This window comes from Arachis stenosperma, chromosome 2 (assembly GCF_014773155.1).
Source record: "Arachis stenosperma cultivar V10309 chromosome 2, arast.V10309.gnm1.PFL2, whole genome shotgun sequence".
Classification (NCBI taxonomy): Eukaryota; Viridiplantae; Streptophyta; class Magnoliopsida; order Fabales; family Fabaceae; genus Arachis; species Arachis stenosperma.
In genome coordinates, this window is record NC_080378.1 from 79,128,931 (window position 1) to 79,149,959 (window position 21,029).

General features: G+C 39.4%; 2 non-coding genes across 2 annotated transcripts; both read left to right on the forward strand.

The window, feature by feature from the left end:
• The first annotated feature begins 6,187 nt into the window (after positions 1–6,187).
• LOC130964302 (small nucleolar RNA R71) lies at positions 6,188–6,295 on the forward strand. Its single transcript, XR_009080403.1, has one exon. It is a non-coding gene; the product is annotated as a small nucleolar RNA R71 (small nucleolar RNA).
• An 8,974-nt stretch (positions 6,296–15,269) lies between these two features.
• LOC130964949 (small nucleolar RNA R71) lies at positions 15,270–15,376 on the forward strand. The gene has a single exon (XR_009081012.1). It is a non-coding gene; the product is annotated as a small nucleolar RNA R71 (small nucleolar RNA).
• The last annotated feature ends 5,653 nt before the right edge of the window (positions 15,377–21,029 follow it).

Genomic DNA, 21,029 nt, shown 5'->3' on the forward strand with positions numbered 1-21,029 from the left:
ATGGTGTTCAGGGTTCTTAACCCTCCATTACCCCTTGACAAGGGAGGCACTTGCATAAAGGATTCAGCATTCAAGCTTCCTCCCTTGGATGGAACCAATTCAACCCCCACCACTAAACGTAAGTTTGGTGTCGGGTATGCACTATCAACTAAAGAAGAGGGTTGGTGCGCGAAATTGTGAACTATACTTTTTCACAACTCTCATAATCCCTGGTAATGGCTCCAAAAACGTGGTAGCCCAATACCATGGCATTACACAACTTCGCACAACTAACCAGCAAGTGCACTGGGTCGTCCAAGTAATAAACCTTACGTGAGTAAGGGTCGATCCCACGGAGATTGTTAGTATTGAAGCAAGCTATGGTCATCTTGTAAATCTTAGTCAGGCAAACTCAGATATATATGGTGATGAACGAAAATAATATAAAAGATAAAGATAGTGATACTTATGTAATTCATTGGTAGGAACTTCAGATAAGCGCATGAAGATGCCTTCCCTTCCGTCTCTCTGCTTTCCTACTGTCTTCATCCAACCCTTCTTACTCCTTTCCATGGCAAGCTCGTATAGGGTCTCACTGTTGTCAGCAGCTACCTCCCATCCTCGCAGTGAAAGCTAATGCACACACTCTGTCACAGTGCTGCCAATCACCGGTGTGGTTCCCTCCCCTACCGGAATAGAATAACTCTTTTGCGTCTGTCACTAACGCCCAGTAGGTTACAGGTTTGAAGCACGTCACAGTCATTCAATCATTGAATCCTACTCAGAATACCACAGACAAGGTTAGACCTTCCGGATTCTCTTGAATGCTGCCATCAGTTCTTGCCTATACCACGAAGACTCTGATCTCACGGAATGGTTGGCTCGTTTGTCAGGCGAGCACTCGGTTGTCAGGCGATCAACCATGCATCGTGCAATCAGGAATCCAAGAGATATTCACCAAGCCTCAAATGCTTGTAGAACAAGAGTGGTTGTCAGTCACTTTGTTCATGAGTGAGAATGGTGATGGGCGTCAATCATCACCTTCATCATGTTGAAGAACAAGTGATATCTTGGATAAAGAACAAGCGGAATTTGAATGAAAGAACAATAGTAATTGCATTAATACTCGAGGTACAGCAGAGCTCCACACCTTAATCTATGGTGTGTAGAAACTCCACCGTTGAAAATACATAAGCATAAGGTCTAGGCATGGCCGAATGGCCAGCCTCCCAATGATCTAAGAACTAAAATATCCAAAGATGATCTAGAGATCTAAAAGTGATCCAAAGATTTCTATACAATAGTAAAAGGTCCTACTTATAAGAAACTAGTAGCCTAGGGTGTACAGAAATGAGTAAATGACATAAAAATCCTCTTCCGGGCCCACTTGGTGTGTGCTTGGGCTGAGCAATGAAGCAATTTCGTGTAGAGACTCTTCTTGGAGTTAAACGCCAGCTTTGGTGCCAGTTTGGGCGTTTAACTCCCATTTGGGTGCCAGTTCCAGCGTTTAACGCTGGGATTCCTTGAGGTGACTTTGAACGCCGGTTTGGGCCATCAAATCTTGGGCAAAGTATGGACTATTATATATTGCTGGAAAGCCCAGGATGTCTACTTTCCAACGCCGTTGAGAGCGCGCCAATTGGGCTTCTGTAGCTCCAGAAAATCCACTTCGAATGCAGGGAGGTCAGAATCCAACAGCATCTGCAGTCCTTTTTGGTCTCAGAATCAGATTTTTGCTCAAGTCCCTCAATTTCAGCCAGAAAATACCTGAAATCACAGAAAAACACACAAACTCATAGTAAAGTCCAGAAAAGTGAATTTTAATTAAAAACTAATAAAAATATACTAAAAACTAACTATATCATATCAAAAACATACTAAAAACAATGCCAAAAAGTATACAAATTATCCGCTCATCACAACACCAAACTTAAATTGTTGCTTGTCCTCAAGCAACTGAAAATCAAATAAGATAAAAAGAAGAGAATATGCAATGAATTCCAAAAACATCTGTGAAGATCAGTATTAATCAGATGAGCGGGGCTTTTAACTTTTTGCCTCCGAACAGTTTTGGCATCTCACTCTATCCTTTGAAATCCAGAATGGTTGGCTTCTTTAGGAACTTAGAATCCAGATAGTGTTAATGATTCTCTTAGTAAAGTATGATGATTCTTGAACATAGCTATTTATTGAGTCTTGGCTGTGGCCCAAAGCACTCTGTCTTCCAGTATTACCACCGGATACATACATGCCACAGACACATAATTGGGTGAACCTTTTCAGATTGTGACTCAGCTTTGCTAAAGTCCCCAATTAGAGGTGTCCAGGGTTCTTAAGCACACTCTTATTGCCTTGGATCACAACTCTTATTCCTTTCTCTTTTTTTTTCGTTTTTTTTTTGAAATGCTTTTTCTTGCTTCAAGAATCATTTTATTGATTTTTCAGATCCTCAGTAACATGTCTCCTTTTTCATCATTCTTTCAAGAGCCAACATTCATGAACCACAAATTCAAAAGACATATGCACTGTTTAAGCATACATTCAGAGAACAAAAATATTGCCACCACATCAAAATAATTAAACTATTATAAAATTCAAAATTCATGCAATTCTTTCTTTTATCAATTAGGCACGTTTTTATTGAAGAAAGGTGATGGATTCATAGGACATTCATAACTTTAAGGCATAGACACTAAGATACTAATGATCACAAGACACAAACATGGATAAACATAAGCATTAAAATTCGAAAAAAACAGAAGAACAATAACAAGGAAATCAAAGAACGGGTCCACCTTAGTGATGGCGGCTCTTTCTTGCTCTTGAAGATCCTATGGAGTGCTTGAGCTCCTCAATGTCTCTTCCTTGTCTTTGTTGCTCCTCCCTCATGATTCTTTGATCTTCTCTAATTTCATGAAGGATGATGGAGTGTTCTTGATGCTCCACCCTCAGTTGTCCCATGTTGGAACTTAGTTCTCCTAGGGAGGTGTTAGTTGCTCCCAATAGTTTTGTGGAGGAAAGTGCATCCCTTGAGATATCTCAGGGATCTCATGATGAGTGAGATCTCTTGTGTACTCCATCCTTTTCTTGGTGATGGGCTTGTCCCCATCAATGGGAATGTCTCCCTCTATGTCAACTCCAATTGAATAACAGAGGTGACAAATGAGATGAGGAAAGGCTAACCTTGCCAAGGTGGAGGTCTTGTCCGCCACCTTATAGAGTTCTTGGGCTATAACCTCATGAACCTCTATTTCTTCTCCAATCATGATACTATGGATCATGATGGCCCGGTCTATGGTAAGGATGCTCATCTCCTTGCATCATAGGCAAGTTGAACGCCACCCTCACACTCTCCGGACTAAAATCCAAGTATTTCCCCCGAACCATAGTGAGATAATTCTTTGGATTCGGGTTCACACTTTGGTCATGGTTCTTTGTGATCCATGCATTGGCATAGAACTCTTGAACCATCAAGATTCCGACTTGTTGAATGGGGTTGGTAAGAACTTCCCAACCTCTTCTTCGGATCTCATGGCGGATCTCCGGATATTCACCCTTTTTGAGTGAAAAGGGGACCTCGGAGATCACCTTCTTCAAGGCCACAACTTCATAGAAGTGATCTTGATGCACCCTTGAGAGGAATCTATCCATCTCCCATGACTCGGAGGTGGAAGCTTTTGCCTTCCCTTTCCTCTTTTTAGAGGTTTCTCCGGCCTTGGATGCCATAAATGGTTATGGAAAAACAAAAAAGCAACGCTTTTACCACACCAAACTTAAAATGTTTGCTCGTCCTCGAGCAAAAGAAGAAAGAAGAGAGTAGAAGAAGAAGAAATGAGGAAGAGGGGGATGGTGGTGTGTTTGGCCAAGAAGGGTAAGAAAGGGGGTTTAGGTTGTGTGAAAAGTGGTTTGAATTTGAAGGGTGAGGTTGGTGGGGTTTTATGAAGGATGGATGTGAGTGGTGAAGAGAAAGATGGGATTTGATAGGTGAGGGGTTTTTGGGGAAGAGGTGTTGAGGTGATTGGTGAATGGGGGAAGAAGAGAGAGAGTGATGGTAGGGTCCTATGGGGTCCACAGATCCTGTAGTGTCAAGGAAAAGTCATCCCTGCACTAAATGTTGCTCAAAATCACGTTTTGAGCCATTTTTGGCGTTAAACGCCGGGCTGGTGCCCATTCCTGGCGTTTAACGCCAGGTTGTTGCCCTTTACTGGCGTTTAACGCCAGTCTGGTGCCCCTTTCTGGCGTTAAACGCCCAGAATGGTGCCAGACTGGGCGTTAAACGCCCAACAGCTAGCATTACTGGCGTTTGAACGCCAGTTTCTTCTCCTCCAGGGTGTGCTATTTTTCTTCCTGTTTTTCATTCTGTTTTTGCTTTTTTCATTGTTTTTGTGACTTCTTATGATCATCAACCTACAAAAAAGATAAAATAACAAAAGAAAATAATTAATTATAAAACATTGGGTTGCCTCCCAACAAGCGCTTCTTTAATGTCATTAGCTTGACAGAGGGCTCTCATGGAGCCTCAGAAATGCTCAGAACCGTGTTGAAACCTCCCAACACCAAACTTAGAGTTTGAATGTGGGGTTTCAACACCAAACTTAGAGTTTGGTTGTAGCCTCCCAACACCAAACTTAGAGTTTGACTGTGGGGGCTCTGTTTGGCTCTGTTTTGAGAGGAGCTCTTCATGCTTCCTCTCCATGATGACAGAGGGATATCCTTGGACCTTAAACACCAAGGATTTTTCATTCACTTGAATGATTAACTCTCCTCTGTCAACATCAATCACAGCCTTTGCTGTGGCTAGGAAGGGTCTGCCAAGGATGATGGATTCATCCATGCACTTCCCAGTCTCTAAGACTATGAAATCAGTAGGAATGTACTGGTCTTCAACTTTAACCAGAACATCCTCTACAAGTCCATGGGCTTGTTTTCTTGAGTTGTCTGCCATCTCTAATGAGATTTTTGCAGCTTGCACCTCTAAGATCCCTAATTTCTCCATTACAGAGAGGGGCATGAGGTTCACACTTGACCCTAAGTCACACAAGGCCTTCTTGAAGGTCATGGTGCCTATGGTACAAGGTATAGAAAACTTCCCAGGATCCTGCCTCTTTTGAGGCAGTTTCTGCCTAGACAAGTCATCCAGTTCTTTGGTGAGCAAGGGAGGTTCATCCTCCCAAGTCTCATTTCCAAATAACTTGTCATTTAGTTTCATGATTGCTCCAAGGTATTTAGCAACTTGCTCTTCAGTAACATACTCATCCTCTTCAGAGGAAGAATACTCATCAGAGCTCATGAATGGCAGAAGTAAGTCCAATGGAATCTCTATGGTCTCATTTTGAGCCTCAGATTCCCAAGGTTCCTCATTGAGGAACTCAGAGGAGAGTGGTGCACGCCCACTGGGGTCTTTCTCAGTGGCGTCTTCTTCCTCTCTTTCCTCTCCATATTGGGCCATGTTGATGGCCTTGCACTCTCCTTTTGGATTTTCTTCTGTATTACTTGGGAGAGTACTAGGAGGGAGTTCAGTAACTTTCTTGCTCAGCTGACCCACTTGTCCTTCCAAATTTCTGATGGAGGACCTTGTTTCATTCATGAAACTTTGAGTGGTCTTTATTAGATCAGAGACCATTGTTGCTAAGTCAGAAGTATTCTGCTTAGAACTCTTTGTCTGTTGCTGAGAAGATGATGGAAAAGGCTTGCCATTGCTAAACCTGTTTCTTCCACCATTATTGTTATTGAAACCTTGTTGAGGTCTCTCTTGATTCTTCCATGAGAGATTTGGGTAATTTCTCCATGAAGAATTGTAGGTATTTCCATAGGGTTCTCCTAGGTAATTCACCTCTTCCATGGAAGGGTTCTCAGGATCATAAGCTTCTTCCTCAGATGAAGCATCCTTTGTACTGTTTGGTGCATTTTGCATTCCAGACAGACTTTGAGAAATCAAATTGACTTGTTGAGTTAATATCTTGTTCTGAGCCAATATGGCATTCAGAGTGTCAATCTCAAGAACTCCTTTCTTCTGACTAGTCCCATTGTTCACAGGATTCCTTTCAGAAGTGTACATGAATTGGTTATTTGCAACCATTTCAATCAATTCTTGAGCTTCTGCAGGCGTCTTCTTCAGATGAAGAGATCCTCCAGCAGAGCTATCCAAGGACATCTTAGATAGTTCAGAGAGACCATCATAGAAAATACCTATGATGCTCCATTCAGAAAGCATGTCTGAAGGACATCTTCTGATTAATTGTTTGTATCTTTCCCAAGCTTCATAGAGGGATTCTCCATCCTTCTGTCTGAAGGTTTGGACTTCCACTCTAAGCTTACTCCATCTTTGTGGTGGAAAGAACTTTGCCAAGAAGGCATTGACTAGCTTTTCCCAAGAGTCCAGGCTTTCTTTAGGTTGAGAATCCAACCATATTCTAGCTCTGTCTCTTACAGCAAAAGGGAATAGCATCAGTCTATAGACTTCAGGGTCTACCCCATTAGTCTTGACTGTGTCACAGATTTGCAAGAATTCAGCTAAAAACTGATGAGGATCTTCCATTGGAAGTCCATGGAACTTGCAATTCTGTTGCATTAGAGAAACTAATTGAGGCTTAAGCTCAAAGTTGTTTGCTCCAATGGCAGGGATAGAGATGCTTCTCCCATAGAAGTCGGGAGTAGGTGCAGTAAAGTCACCCAGCACCTTCCTTGCATTGTTGGTATTGTTGTTGTTTTCGGCTGCCATGGGTTCTTCTTCTTTGAAGAATTCGGTCAGGTCCTCTAAAGAGAGTTGTGCTTTGGCTTCTCTTAGCTTTCTCTTCAAGGTCCTTTCGGGTTCAGGATCAGCTTCAACAAGAATGCCTTTGTCTCTGCTCCTGCTCATATGAAAGAGAAGAAAATGTGGAATCCTCTATGTCACAGTATAGAGATTCCTTGAAATGTCAGGGGAAAAGAGAAATAGAAAGAAGAAGGAGAAGAAGAATTCGAACTTTAATTAGATAAGGTTCGAATTGTGCATTTAGAAGGAGTGGTACTCCATAAATAGAAGGATGTGAGAAGGAGGGAAGAGGATTTTCGAAAATTCAATTAAAGGATTTTGAAAACATTTTGAAAATTTGATTGATAATTTTCGAAAATTGAAAGTGGAAGAGAAATCAAGTGATTTTTGAAAAAGATTTTGAAATTAGAAACTAAAAAGATTTGATTGAAAACTAATTTGAAAAAGATATGATAAAAAAAATATGATTGAAAGGTTATTGTCTTAAAAAGATGTGATTGAGAAGATATGATTTGAAAACCATTTTAAAAGATATGTTTTGAAAATTATTTTAAAAGATTTGATTTGGAAAATTAGTGACTTGCCTAACAAGAAAAGATATGATTCAAACATAGAACCTTCCTTAACAGAAAAGGCAAAAAAAATGTTCAATCAAATCATTAATTGTTAGTAAGTATCTTTGAAAGGAAAGAAATTAATTTTGAAAACATTTGATTGAAAAGATTTGATTTGAAAAAGATTTGATTTTGAAAAACTTGAAAAAAATTGATTTGAAAACAAAATCTTCCCCCTAGCACCATCCTGGCGTTAAACGCCCAGAATGGTATACATTCTGGCGTTTAACGCCCAAAATGCTACCTCTTTGGGCGTTAAACGCCCAACCAGGTGCCCTGGCTGGCGTTTAAACGCCAGTCTGCCTTCTTCACTGGGCATTTTTGAATGCTCAGCTTTTTCTGTATAATTCCTCTGCAGTGTGTTCTGAATCTTCAATCCCTTGTATCATTGACTTGAAAATACACAAATTAAAAATATTTTTGGATTTTTAATAATTAAAATGCAACAAGAATCAAATAACAATGCATGCAAGACACCAAACTTAGCAGTTTGTATACTACTGACACTAATGAGCTGAAAATGCATATGAGACACACAAAATACTCAAGTCAATAGAATTCAAAGATCAGAGCAAGTGAATTATCAAGAACATCTTGAAGATCACTAAGACATATGAATGCATGCAATTGACACCAATCTTAGGATGAGACACTAGACTCAAACAAGAAATATTTTTGAATTTTATGATTTTTTGAATTTTTTAATTTTTTTTTGTGTTTTTCGAAAATTAAGTGGAAAAAGAAGGTATCAAAATTCTTAATGAGAATTCCAGGAATCAGTGCAATGCTAGTCTAAGACTCCGGTCCAGGAATTAGACATGGCTTCACAGCCAGCCAAGCTTCCAAAGAAAGCTTCGGTCCAAAACACTAGACATGACCAAAGGTCAGCCAAGCCTTAGCAAATTACTGCTCCAAAAGCAAGATTGATATGAAATCAACAAGCTCTTGTGGTGATAAGTTGAAACCTCGGTCCAATCAGATTAGACATGGCTTCTCAGCCAGCCAGATTTCAACAAATCATCATGAAACTCTAGAATTCATCTTCAAGAATTTCGAAAAAAAAAATACCTAATCTAAGCAACAAGATGAACCGTCAGTTGTCCAGCCTGAACAATCCCGGGCAATAACACCAAAAATTTGATGTTGTTGCCGGATCTTGGCACTGATGTTACCAAAGGCTTGCTCAAAACTAGAACAATCCCCGGCAACGGCGCCAAAAACTTGGTGCGCGAAATTGTGAACTATACTTTTTCACAACTCTCATAATCCCTGGTAATGGCTCCAAAAACGTGGTAGCCCAATACCATGGCATTACACAACTTCGCACAACTAACCAGCAAGTGCACTGGGTCGTCCAAGTAATAAACCTTACGTGAGTAAGGGTCGATCCCACGGAGATTGTTAGTATTGAAGCAAGCTATGGTCATCTTGTAAATCTTAGTCAGGCAAACTCAGATATATATGGTGATGAACGAAAATAATATAAAAGATAAAGATAGTGATACTTATGTAATTCATTGGTAGGAACTTCAGATAAGCGCATGAAGATGCCTTCCCTTCCGTCTCTCTGCTTTCCTACTGTCTTCATCCAACCCTTCTTACTCCTTTCCATGGCAAGCTCGTATAGGGTCTCACTGTTGTCAGCAGCTACCTCCCATCCTCGCAGTGAAAGCTAATGCACACACTCTGTCACAGTGCTGCCAATCACCGGTGTGGTTCCCTCCCCTACCGGAATAGAATAACTCTTTTGCGTCTGTCACTAACGCCCAGTAGGTTACAGGTTTGAAGCACGTCACAGTCATTCAATCATTGAATCCTACTCAGAATACCACAGACAAGGTTAGACCTTCCGGATTCTCTTGAATGCTGCCATCAGTTCTTGCCTATACCACGAAGACTCTGATCTCACGGAATGGTTGGCTCGTTTGTCAGGCGAGCACTCGGTTGTCAGGCGATCAACCATGCATCGTGCAATCAGGAATCCAAGAGATATTCACCAAGCCTCAAATGCTTGTAGAACAAGAGTGGTTGTCAGTCACTTTGTTCATGAGTGAGAATGGTGATGGGCGTCAATCATCACCTTCATCATGTTGAAGAACAAGTGATATCTTGGATAAAGAACAAGCGGAATTTGAATGAAAGAACAATAGTAATTGCATTAATACTCGAGGTACAGCAGAGCTCCACACCTTAATCTATGGTGTGTAGAAACTCCACCGTTGAAAATACATAAGCAAAAGGTCTAGGCATGGCCGAATGGCCAGCCTCCCAATGATCTAAGAACTAAAATGTCCAAAGATGATCTAGAGATCTAAAAGTGATCCAAAGATTTCTATACAATAGTAAAAGGTCCTACTTATAAGAAACTAGTAGCCTAGGGTGTACAGAAATGAGTAAATGACATAAAAATCCTCTTCCGGGCCCACTTGGTGTGTGCTTGGGCTGAGCAATGAAGCAATTTCGTGTAGAGACTCTTCTTGGAGTTAAACGCCAGCTTTGGTGCCAGTTTGGGCGTTTAACTCCCATTTGGGTGCCAGTTCCAGCGTTTAACGCTGGGATTCCTTGAGGTGACTTTGAACGCCGGTTTGGGCCATCAAATCTTGGGCAAAGTATGGACTATTATGTATTGCTGGAAAGCCCAGGATGTCTACTTTCCAACGCCGTTGAGAGCGCGCCAATTGGGCTTCTGTAGCTCCAGAAAATCCGCTTCGAATGCAGGGAGGTCAGAATCCAACAGCATCTGCAGTCCTTTTTGGTCTCAGAATCAGATTTTTGCTCAGGTCCCTCAATTTCAGCCAGAAAATACCTGAAATCACAGAAAAACACACAAACTCATAGTAAAGTCCAGAAAAGTGAATTTTAATTAAAAACTAATAAAAATATACTAAAAACTAATTATATCATATCAAAAACATACTAAAAACAATGCCAAAAAGTATACAAATTATCCGCTCATCAAGGGTGCTAAGAGAAAGATGCTTAGGGGATGGAAGACCAAAAAGATCCTTACTGAAGGCTTCTCACCATGGAAGATGGTAGTATTCACTTATCTCATCATAGTATTCACCATAGAAGAGGGAAATGGCACAAAGGGACACCAACATATTATTGTAATCCCAACCTTGCCTCATGCAGTGAATAAGATCCTGTCTCTTGAGCGTATTAAGCTAATCCATGAGAGCACAGGAAGAACGCTCCCAGTAAGGATTAAGAATTTAATCTTCTATGACTACCTTCCTCCTTGAAATTAAGGAGTTGTCAATCAAGCTAATGACAGTAAAAAAGCGCTTGTTGGGAGGTAACCCAACCATGAGTAGAGTACCTTTGTTTTTTTTGTTTATTTTCATTTGAGTTCATTTCAGTTCAATTCCTTTAGTTTTCCTTTGCTTTTTAATGTTTGTGATCATGTGCAGTATTTAGAATAGAGACAGAGACGTTCAGAGATGAAAACAGAACATCCCGGAATAGACCCATTGCTGGTGTTGAATGCCAGACAAAGAGGCAAGGAAGGGCATTCAATGCTCCCAATGGGTGAAGAAGCTTGCATTGAACGCCAAGGGAGGAGTCCCTAGAGGGCGTTCAACGCCCACAAGCAGGAAGCTGGCGTTCAACGCCAGCCAGGGAGCAAAGACCTGGCATTGAACGTCAGGAAGGGAGACCCTCAAGGGCGTTCAACGCCCTATATGGAGCAGAAAGCTGGCGTTGAACGCTAGCTAAGAGTAAGAGCTGGGCGTTCAACGCCCACAAGGGGGCAGAGAACTCAATTCCATAGCCTCTCAGGATCAGTGGGTCCCCCAGATTCTACACCTACCCCACCTATTATTCACCCCTTCCCTTCCCTCCATCTATCTCTACCTCTTTCTTCTTCTTCTACTCTCTTCTTCCCCATTGTTCATATTTGCTCGAGGACGAGTAAAACTATTAAGTTTGGTGTTGTAAAAGCTTCACTTTTTGACTTCTACCCCTCCTAAGTATGGCATCAAAGATTGGTGAAACCTCAAGAAAGAGGAAGAGAAAGGCACTTGCCTCCGCTTCCCTTACCTTATATGTCACTTATGCAATTCAGATGGAATTGTCATAGAAGGAGACATTCCCATTGATGAAGAGGACAAGCCCATCACTAAAAGAAAGATGGAGCAAACTAGAGAGCCCACATATGCACCTCAACACAAGCATGTGGAGCTGCCTCAACAAGAAATCTCTGAAATATCTCAAGGGATGCATCTTCCTCCTCAAGGATATTGGGACCAATTTCATACCTCTCTAGGAGAATTGAGCTCCAACATGGGCCACCTGAGGATAGGACATCAAGAGCATTCTACCATCCTCCATAAAATCAGAGAAGATTATAGAGCAGAAGAGCAACAGAGATAGGAGCGTGACATTGATGACATCAAGCACTCCATTGGATTCTCTAGAGGATGCAGTAGCCGCCGTCACTAAGGTAGATCCGTTTTCTTAATCCTATGCTGCCTATGTTATTTTTCTATTTTCCATGTCTTTTATCTTATTGTCTGTTTCTAGGGCATGATCATCTTTATTTTATGTCCTAAAACTATGAAATATTCCATGCATCTCTCACCTTGCTTGAAAGAAAATTTTATTTAAAAAAGAATAGGGAGATACTTAAATTTCGAGTTATATAATAAGAATAGTTCAATTATGTTGATGTGGTGGAATTGCTTTTACTCTTTGAATGCATGAATAAACAGTGCATATTTGATGTTGGAGTTAAGAATGTTGGATCTTGAAAGAATGATTATAAAAGTGAAGTATTACTGGTAATATGAAAAATCCAAAAAATTGCTTTTTGAAGCAAGAAAAAGTAGCAAAAAGCAAAAAGCAATAAAAGAAAAAATACATAAGCAAAAAAAGGGGGGCAAGCAGAAAAAGAAAGAAAAAGAAAAAGCCAATAGCTCTTTAAACCAAAAGGCAAGAGAAAAAAAGCCAATAGCTCTTTAAACCAAAATGCAAGAGTAAGGATCCAAGACTTTGAGCATCAATGGTTGGGAGGGACTAAAAGAAACAAAATCTTAGCCAAAAAGTTCAAAAGAACTGATTCCCCTAACTATATGCTTGTGGTGTGAAGGTGTCAAGTGAAAAGTTTGAGACTGAGCAGTTAAAGTCGTGATCCAAAGCAAAAGAGTGTGCTTAAGGACTCTGGACACCACTGGATGGGGATTCTAGCAAAGCTGAATCACATCCGAAAGGGTTCACCCAGTTAAGTGTCTGTGGCATTTATGTGTCCGGTGATAATACTGGAAAACAAAGCGCTTAGGGTCACGGCCAAGACTCAAAAAAAGTTGTGTTCAAGAATAAAAAAGAACTAAACTAGGAGAGTCAATAATATCATCTGGATTCTAAGTTCCTAAAAATGCCAATCATTTTGAGCTTCAAAGGATAATGAGATGCAAAAACTATTCAAAAGTGAATAGCGACTAGTCCCGCTCATCTAATTGAAACTGAGCTTCATTGAGAACTCTAAGATTTATTGTATCCTTCTCTTCTTTTTTTATTCTACTTTGATTTTAGTTTCTTGGGGATAAGCAATAGTTTAAGTTTGGTATTCTGATGAGTGGATATTTTATATGCTTTTTGGCATCATTTTCATATAGTTTTCATTATGTTTTGTTTAAGTTTTACTATATTTTCATAGGTTTTAGTGCAACATTCATATTGTTTGATTCTACTTTAAGTTTGTGTATTTTATGATGATTTTAGGTATTTTCTGGCCGAAATTGAGGAGCTTTGAAAAAAGTCTGATTTAGAGATAGAGAAAGGACTGCAGATGCTGTCAAGATCTGACCTCCATGCATTCGAATGAACATTTCTGGAGCTACAGAAGTAGAAATGGCGCGCTCTCAATCGCTATGGAAAGCTAACATCCAGGTCTTTCCATAAATATATAATCGTTCATACTTTACTCTAGAAATGAAGGTCCAAAATTGGCGTTCAACGCTAGTACTCTACCTTTTTCCTGGCGTTGGACGCCTAAAAGGGAGCAGCTTGTGTCCAACGCCCAAACAGGAGTCCCAAGTTGGCGTTCAAAGCCCATAAAGGAGTACCAGCTCATGGCTTCACCATATCTCAGCCCAAACACTCACCAAGTGGGCCCGAAAAATAGATTCTCGCACTAAAAGACTAGTTTATCTTATTTCTGTAATTCTTAGTTATCAGATTAGTATATATAGGAGGAGATCGCCCTTGATCCGCTCATCTTCTTCCCCCACTTTACATTCGAACATTACCTTATGGATTAATAATATCACTATTCTATTTCAATCAATGCTTGATTCCATTCCAAGATATATATTCGTTCTTCATCTTAATGAATTGGGAGTGTAACTTGACCATCATCCCTATTCACATGGGTTCTTGTGAGTCCTTGATGGGATAGTACTGAACCACAAGCTTGATTATACATCTCTTAGATAGCTAATCCACGGCTTCATTGGGGACTTCTCAAGACATCAGTTCAGCCGAGGTGTGGGGCGATTAGGGTCTTTGTGGTATAGGCTAGAACCAAAGAAGCAGCATTTTTGATCCGGAAGATCTGACCTTGTCTGTGACGTTTTGAGTAAGATCACCAAGGGAATGGACTGCTAGAGCTTCACCCTTGTTCAGATTGGATGACCGTTGACCAGGAGTTTGATCTGAGGCAAAGGAGATTAATAACCGCTAACCCAGGCGTTAATCATATACAGCCTGCCATGGAATGAATCAATTAGAAGTTGGAGTAGATAGTGAAAAAAGTTGATCCAGAAGGAAGAAACATCTTCGAAGCTCAACCGTTCTCCTATCATTGATTTCACACATATCTAATAATATTTTATTTATTTATCTGTTTTATGCATTTTCTGTGACAAACTATATTTACTACCCGCCGGAATAAGATCTGAAAGATAACCATTGCTTGCTCAAACCAACGATCTCCGTGGGATCGACCCTCACTTACCTGAGGTATTACTTAGACGACCCGGTGCACTTGCCGGTCTATCTGTGCGAAACGTGTGAAGCCAATTTCATGCACCAGTATCCCACTAGAGCTTGGTGGTTGGGAGGTTTTTAAGTTATTGTTGGAGTGTGTGGAAAGGTCAAACAAGACAATGCCTCGGCTATGGTAGCCATGTAGGTATCTTTCATCTTTTAAAATTTCTATTGTTCTTGGAACAAAGAGTGTCATCCACATTGGGTTGGCTGGAAGAAGAGGTTTGGTTGCCTTAAGTTGATTTCCTAGTGTGTGGTGGTTAGTATCTTTGTTGGGGTTGTGTGTGATATGGTTGAGAGTGCTGTTGGTAAAGTGGGTTTTGTTGTTGATATGGTGGGGCTTGATGAAATTGTGGGTTTTGAGGTGCTTGATTGTGGTAGGCTTGGTTTTAAAATGATTGTTTTTGATGAGGTTGTTGCCACCTTTGGTTTGAATTGTTTTTCTACCCTTGGTTTTGATTGCCTCCATATTGATAAGAACTTTGGGTGTTATGAGGGTAGGCTGAGGTCATCCTATTTGGAAATGGATTTGCCACCGCTAAAGTGTTATCTTCTTGAAATTGTGGGCATTCATCGATATAATGGGTATTACAAGCATAACTGCCACATGATCGAGACAGTTCCTCAATTTGGGGTGTTTATGTTAGAGCTAGAAGCATTGGAGATATTCGCTGGTTTTAATGGATTTGCCTAAGCAAGACCATTTTCCTAAGTGTTTTAGTCAAAACGGCATCACCGGAGGGAGAAACCTCTCCAATAGCTCTTGGTTGAGGATTCTTTGTCCTCAAGTTGACTTCGCTAAATTCACTAAGACTTCCCAAGATTTCTCCGTAATTATGTGTTTGGTGAGTGATCCTCCACTAGAGGCATCAAGAAGAATCTTGTCTTGCGGAAATAGACCTTGACCAAAGTAACTAATGAGCACCAAATCATCCATCTGATGGTGAGGTCAAGAGTCAAGCAACTTCTTAAAACATTCCCAATACTCATAAAATATCACCTTATCCCTTTGCAAGATACTAGAAATCTCATTCCTTAATCGTTCTGTCTTTTGAAGTGGGAAGAACTTCTCTAAAAACTCCTTTCGACCAATTCTAATTGGTAATAACTTCATCTGGTTGGGTATAAAACCACTCCTTCGCTTTTCCCTCTAAAGAGGAAGGAAAAGTGAATACCATAACAACTATTTTATCTGACCTATGTCTTCTCGTAGTTGAGCAAACCACTTGAAAATTCTTTCAGTGTTTAAGCAGATCTTCACCCGGTAGACCATGATACTTAGGAAGTAAGTTAATCAACCTAGTCTTCAACTTAAAGTTCTTGTCCAAATCAGGATATTGCACTTGTAGAGGTTGAAAAATTATGTCCAGTGCTCCCGCTTCCTTAAGAGTAACCATCCTAGGTTTTGCCATATCGTCATTACCTAAGTCACTCACAGAGGCGTTAGAACTACCAACAGAAGAGTACAATGTTTTCTCGTTGAATGTAGAGTGAGAATCACAATTAGAATATGATAGTGAATTGGGTTGCTCGTCAAGAGACTCTGATTCACTATTCCCAAATGCCAACCAATGCCGAGCTTGTTAATGTAAGTTAAGGTTCTTTTGATCTCAGGATCAAATGTGACAAAGCTCGGATTCGGAAGTGACCTGTCATTTGTAAGAACCGGAAGTTAATAGCTGATTGAAATAAAATAAAATAATAATTCAATTATTCGAAATAGGTTCGAATATTTAGAAGTATTAATTGGAAAATTTAAAGGTGAGATTTGAATTAAGTAGATTTTTCCAAGCGGAAAAATATAATTTTCTGAGAAAAATTGCATAAAAATACATACCAGTAAATTTGTTGGCAGTATCAGCTTAATTCTATTTAGTACTATGTAAGAGTAATAAAAATTGTATAAAAACTTAAAAAAATATTTAAAATTAAAAATCGGGCGCTAATTCTAAAGGTTTTGGCCCAAAGTTGGGCCAAATGATCCTAAAATGCTAAACAGTTAGACGAGGCCCAAGTTGGGCCCAAGTCTAACATATAAATACACTTAAATGAAGCCAATTCAACCTCATTCATCATATAAACACAAAAACACAGCAGTTGAGTTGAGAGAAGAGGAAGAAAAGTCATTATTCATCATCTTCTTCAATCGCTCATAATTTGAGATACGATGCTCCGATTGGTGTTCCGTTTGCGGCCACGTGTAGATCTTGCCAAGCCCATCATATCTATCCAAATAAAGTTTGTAAAAACTCTAAATCCATGTTCATTTTCTCTTCCTTATATATTTTTGCATTTTGGCTATGGTAGTTGAGAGAGTTTTATGATTTTGGATGTCTAGGTGCCAACTAATAGTGGAGAATTATTAGGTTTTGTCTTAATTCACAGTGGTTAAGATAACTTATCTCTTAACCCTAGTATTGATTGTGATGAATTATATGATATTAGATTGAGAATTGGTGTTTATTGGAGTTGATTCGGCTATTTGGAGCATTTGGATTGAGTTTGGTGACTTGTTTGGACTTGGAAGCTTATGTGGGAGGTTGTTTTTAGTGATTTTGTGTGTGTTGGGAATCGGCTAAGGTATGATTTCAGTTTCTTTTAGCTAATATGTAATGTTTCGTGAAACTTAGGCTAGTGGACCATAGGATATGATTGAATTGATGATGATTGTTTATGCTTATTAATATTGGTGAGAATTGATGATGATTGTGAGTTTCAATGATGTTGAATTGAGGAATAGTGATTATGGTGGATTGGGTTAATGGTTGATAGTGTCTTGTGATGATTATGTTGATAATGGTGTTGTATAAGGATCTAAGGAAGTTATTGAGAATGAAATGGTTGAGAAGTGGTTAGGCAGTAATTGATCTTGTATCTATGAGTTTTAACATTGAATGTTAGGTTTTGGTATTGATTAGATTGTATTTAAAATTGGTTTGAATTGAAGTTTGGAAAACTAGAGAAACTTTGTTAGTTTTGGTAAAACCTTGTTTTTAACCGAATTCAACGAGCCATAACATGTGTTTCAGACTCTTAATTTTGATTAAACTTGATTTAAATGAGAGTTGGGTCCGAGAGGTTTAAGAGTTTGAAGAACGGATGAAAAATATTTTAAAATAAAAAAGTTATGTGCGTTTAAAGTTTGGAACAAAAATCTAAATTATGCAGCAAACAACTTTTTCAAAGATTTTTTAGGCATGCGTACGCGGACAGTGCACGCGATGCGAGGATTGACCACTACCAAGCACTTTCAAGTACGTGACACTGGGATGCATATGCGAAATGGCATTTTTACTGGCATGCGTACGTGACTTGTAACACGCGACGCGGCAACCCCTTTCCACTTCAAGTGTTCGCGTACGCAGACGATGGGCGCATATGTGACATTGGCGATTTGACACCCATGCGTACGGGAGAAGGGATTCGCATATGCAAGACCTCTATTTTGCTGAAAAATGTGATCTTTGTGTTTTTAAGCATTCCTCTAACTTTCTAAACCTCCATAATTGTTAATTAAGACTCTTAGCTAGTAATTAGGTTCTGAGACTAGTAAGGATGGATTGAGTAACTTAGGATGGGATTTTTCTGTTATGAAATTAAATACGGAGACTTAGGCTTGGGAAGTCCTTTGGATGGAATGACTTGAGTGGATTGGCAGAGTGTTGAGATGATAATGTATTGAAACAAATGAATGATTGAAGCTGTTGGAAATTGATGAGATGAGTACTAAAGAACTTATGTTATATGAGCAGTGATCATTAAGACTGATTATATACTATTGATATGATGAGATTGATGAGTCGCTATGCACCTGGAAAGGACGGTAGTTAATCCCGCTTACGTTGAGATGTGAGGTCTGAGATTGAGTATCCCGCTCGCGTCCTTTTGAGTCGTAATAGTGGATTGGGCACTATATCCCTAGATAGTGGGCCGAGCATTATATCCTTGGGGTACCAATTATTTGTGACTGAAAGGCGACATCTCAAGGGGATGTGTCGGGTTGGCAGTTGAATCGATAAGTAATATCATGGCCAATAGGACATGCATTGATCATGTGCATCTTTTATGTGTTTGCTTGCTTTACCTAATTGCATCCGTTGCCTAAATGTTTAACATGTTTAACTGCTTGTTAAATTACCTACTGTATATGTATATTACTTGTGTTTTACTTGTGTGCATTATCTGTGTTTTTTGCTGGGATTGAGGAGGTTCAGTAGGCGGTGGTGATGGGATCGCATGGAGGATAAGATGGCGAAGGTTGTGGGACAATAATTGAAAAACCAGTTAATTAATAAATAATTAACTCATAAATAAATATTTATTCTAAAAAATTAGAAAATGAAATTTTATAGTTTAATATATTATAGAAAATTAAAACAAGAATTTTGACACTAATTTTAAAAAATTTGGCCCAAGATTGGGCTGAATGGGCCAAACCAATTGAACCGGATCCAAACCGGGCTCGTGGGCCCAACCCACTCACTTAATAAAGTGAGTTCAGATCCTTCTCTCCCCATTTTGCATGCAAAACACGTTGAAGCAGCCATGGGAGAAGGAAGAATTTGCAAAACCCTAAGTGAAATACTTGAATTGTTGTGATTAGTTATTGAATTTTTATGTGTGGGTGTATGTTATGTGTATTAGGCAATATATGTTTGTAAGTGGATAGAGGCTTGACGTACGGAAAATAACCGATTAAGAAATTAATTCAGAAATCAGCGCTGCAAGTATAGTTCCTAATCGATAAAAGTTTTGCGTATCAATTTAAAAGAGCTGTCACAAAATTTAGAATAAAATACTGGGAGTATGAATCCCAGGTCGTCTCCCAACGAGTTGATAAAAGAGTGTTATTTTATTGATCAGAGGTTTTTCAAGAATTTTTAAGAGTTGAAGAACAGGAAATTAAAGGATTGTGAATTAAAGCAATGTAAATCAAAGAGATTTATGTATTCAGAATAAAAAGCCTTGACCGGGGAATGATTAATTGGAAGTTCTATCCTTGTTGGATTTTCTCAAGTGTAGTATCAAGAGGTTGTTATTTTCACTTAGTTAACCCTTACTAAATAAAGGAAAGTCAAGTGATTGAGCTAACTCTTATTCGCAAGTCCTAATCCTCTCCCTTGGGAAGGATTAGCGTTAGTAAATAGAGAACTAGCCAACAACTTCCAATTTAACTAATCACCTGAGCATTCCAACTCAAGGGTCTCCTCTTAATCAACCCCCAAGTCAAGTTGGAAGTCTACTCCATTGACATGAAAATTACTTGCATAGAATTAAAAAGAGAATAAAAGGAAGACATGATAAACAATAACTGAAAATTGATTAAAGGTAAAAATAGTTCTTGCATTAATAAATTCTAAAAACAATCCAATTGTAATTCTGAACAAGGATTAAGGATATGAAAGAGTAAGGGACAAAGGAAACAAACTAGAATAATGGAAACTTCAACGGAGGTAGTAACTCTTCTCAATATCCAAATCACAAAGCATCAAAAATATCAAAACTAGAAATCTATGAATGTGAGGAAAACCTAGAGGAAGAAGTAGTTTTTCTCTAAGATTCCCCAAAACTCAAAACTAAAACTAATGAATGAGATAATGTGTGAATGTGTGTTGAGTCTCTGCTTGTTCTATGTTTCTGGACCGAAAACTGGGTCCAAACTCGGCCCAAAAATTGCCCCCAGCATTTTTGCATTTTTCTGCAGGTCGCGCATGTCACGCGTACGCGTCAGTCACGCGTACGCGTCAGTCACGTGTACGCGTTGATGGTCATCTTTGCGCGTCAGGTACGCGCACGCGTCGCTATGCAAACTCGCTTTCACGCGTACACGTCAGCTACGTACACGCATCGCTGTGAAAATCTCCAGATCATGCACACGCGTGAGCCTTATGTGCGCGTCGATGCTCGTTGGTTGTCTCCTTTATTTCTTGTGTTCTTTCTATTTTTGCAAGCTTCTTTTTCATCCTCTAAGTCATTCCTTCCCTGTAAAGCCTGAAAACACTGAACACACATATCACGGCATTGAATGGTATGAAAGGACATTAAAATACACAATTTAAAGGTTTAGGAAGCAAGTTTTAAATCTCAGAACAAAATTTGGAAAAGAATTGTAGAGTCATGCAAACAGTATGAATAAGTGTGCAGAGACTTGATAAAAACCACTCAAATTAGCACAAGATAAACCATAAAATAGTGGTTTATCAAACTCCCTACAGTTAAACATTAGCATGTCATCATGCTAAGCTCAAGGAGACAAAAAGAATGAATAAGGAAAAGTAAGACCCATGCAATGCAATGCAACCTATACATATGAATGCAACTATATGATGAAATGTCTACGCCTACTTGGTAAAGGAAATGAACAAGTCCTCCAAGACAAATAAAATTCATATTCCACTAACTCAAATCATATAATAAAGGATAAGTAAACTTGTGAGAAGATAGCTTATGAGTGCTGGGAACATAGAGTCAAGCTTTGAAACCTTACTGGAGGTGTATATGCACTCCAATCACTCAAGTGTATAGGGTAATCCACTCTAGTCTCTTTTACTCATGCGTTCTAAAATTTGTTCTTCATCAAACCAATCAACAAATATTTAGTGCATACATGCAAACATCATGAAGTCTTTTTCAAGGTTGTAATGGGGCTTAGGTAAGGGTGAGGATACATGTGTGGCCAAGTGAGCTGAGAATTG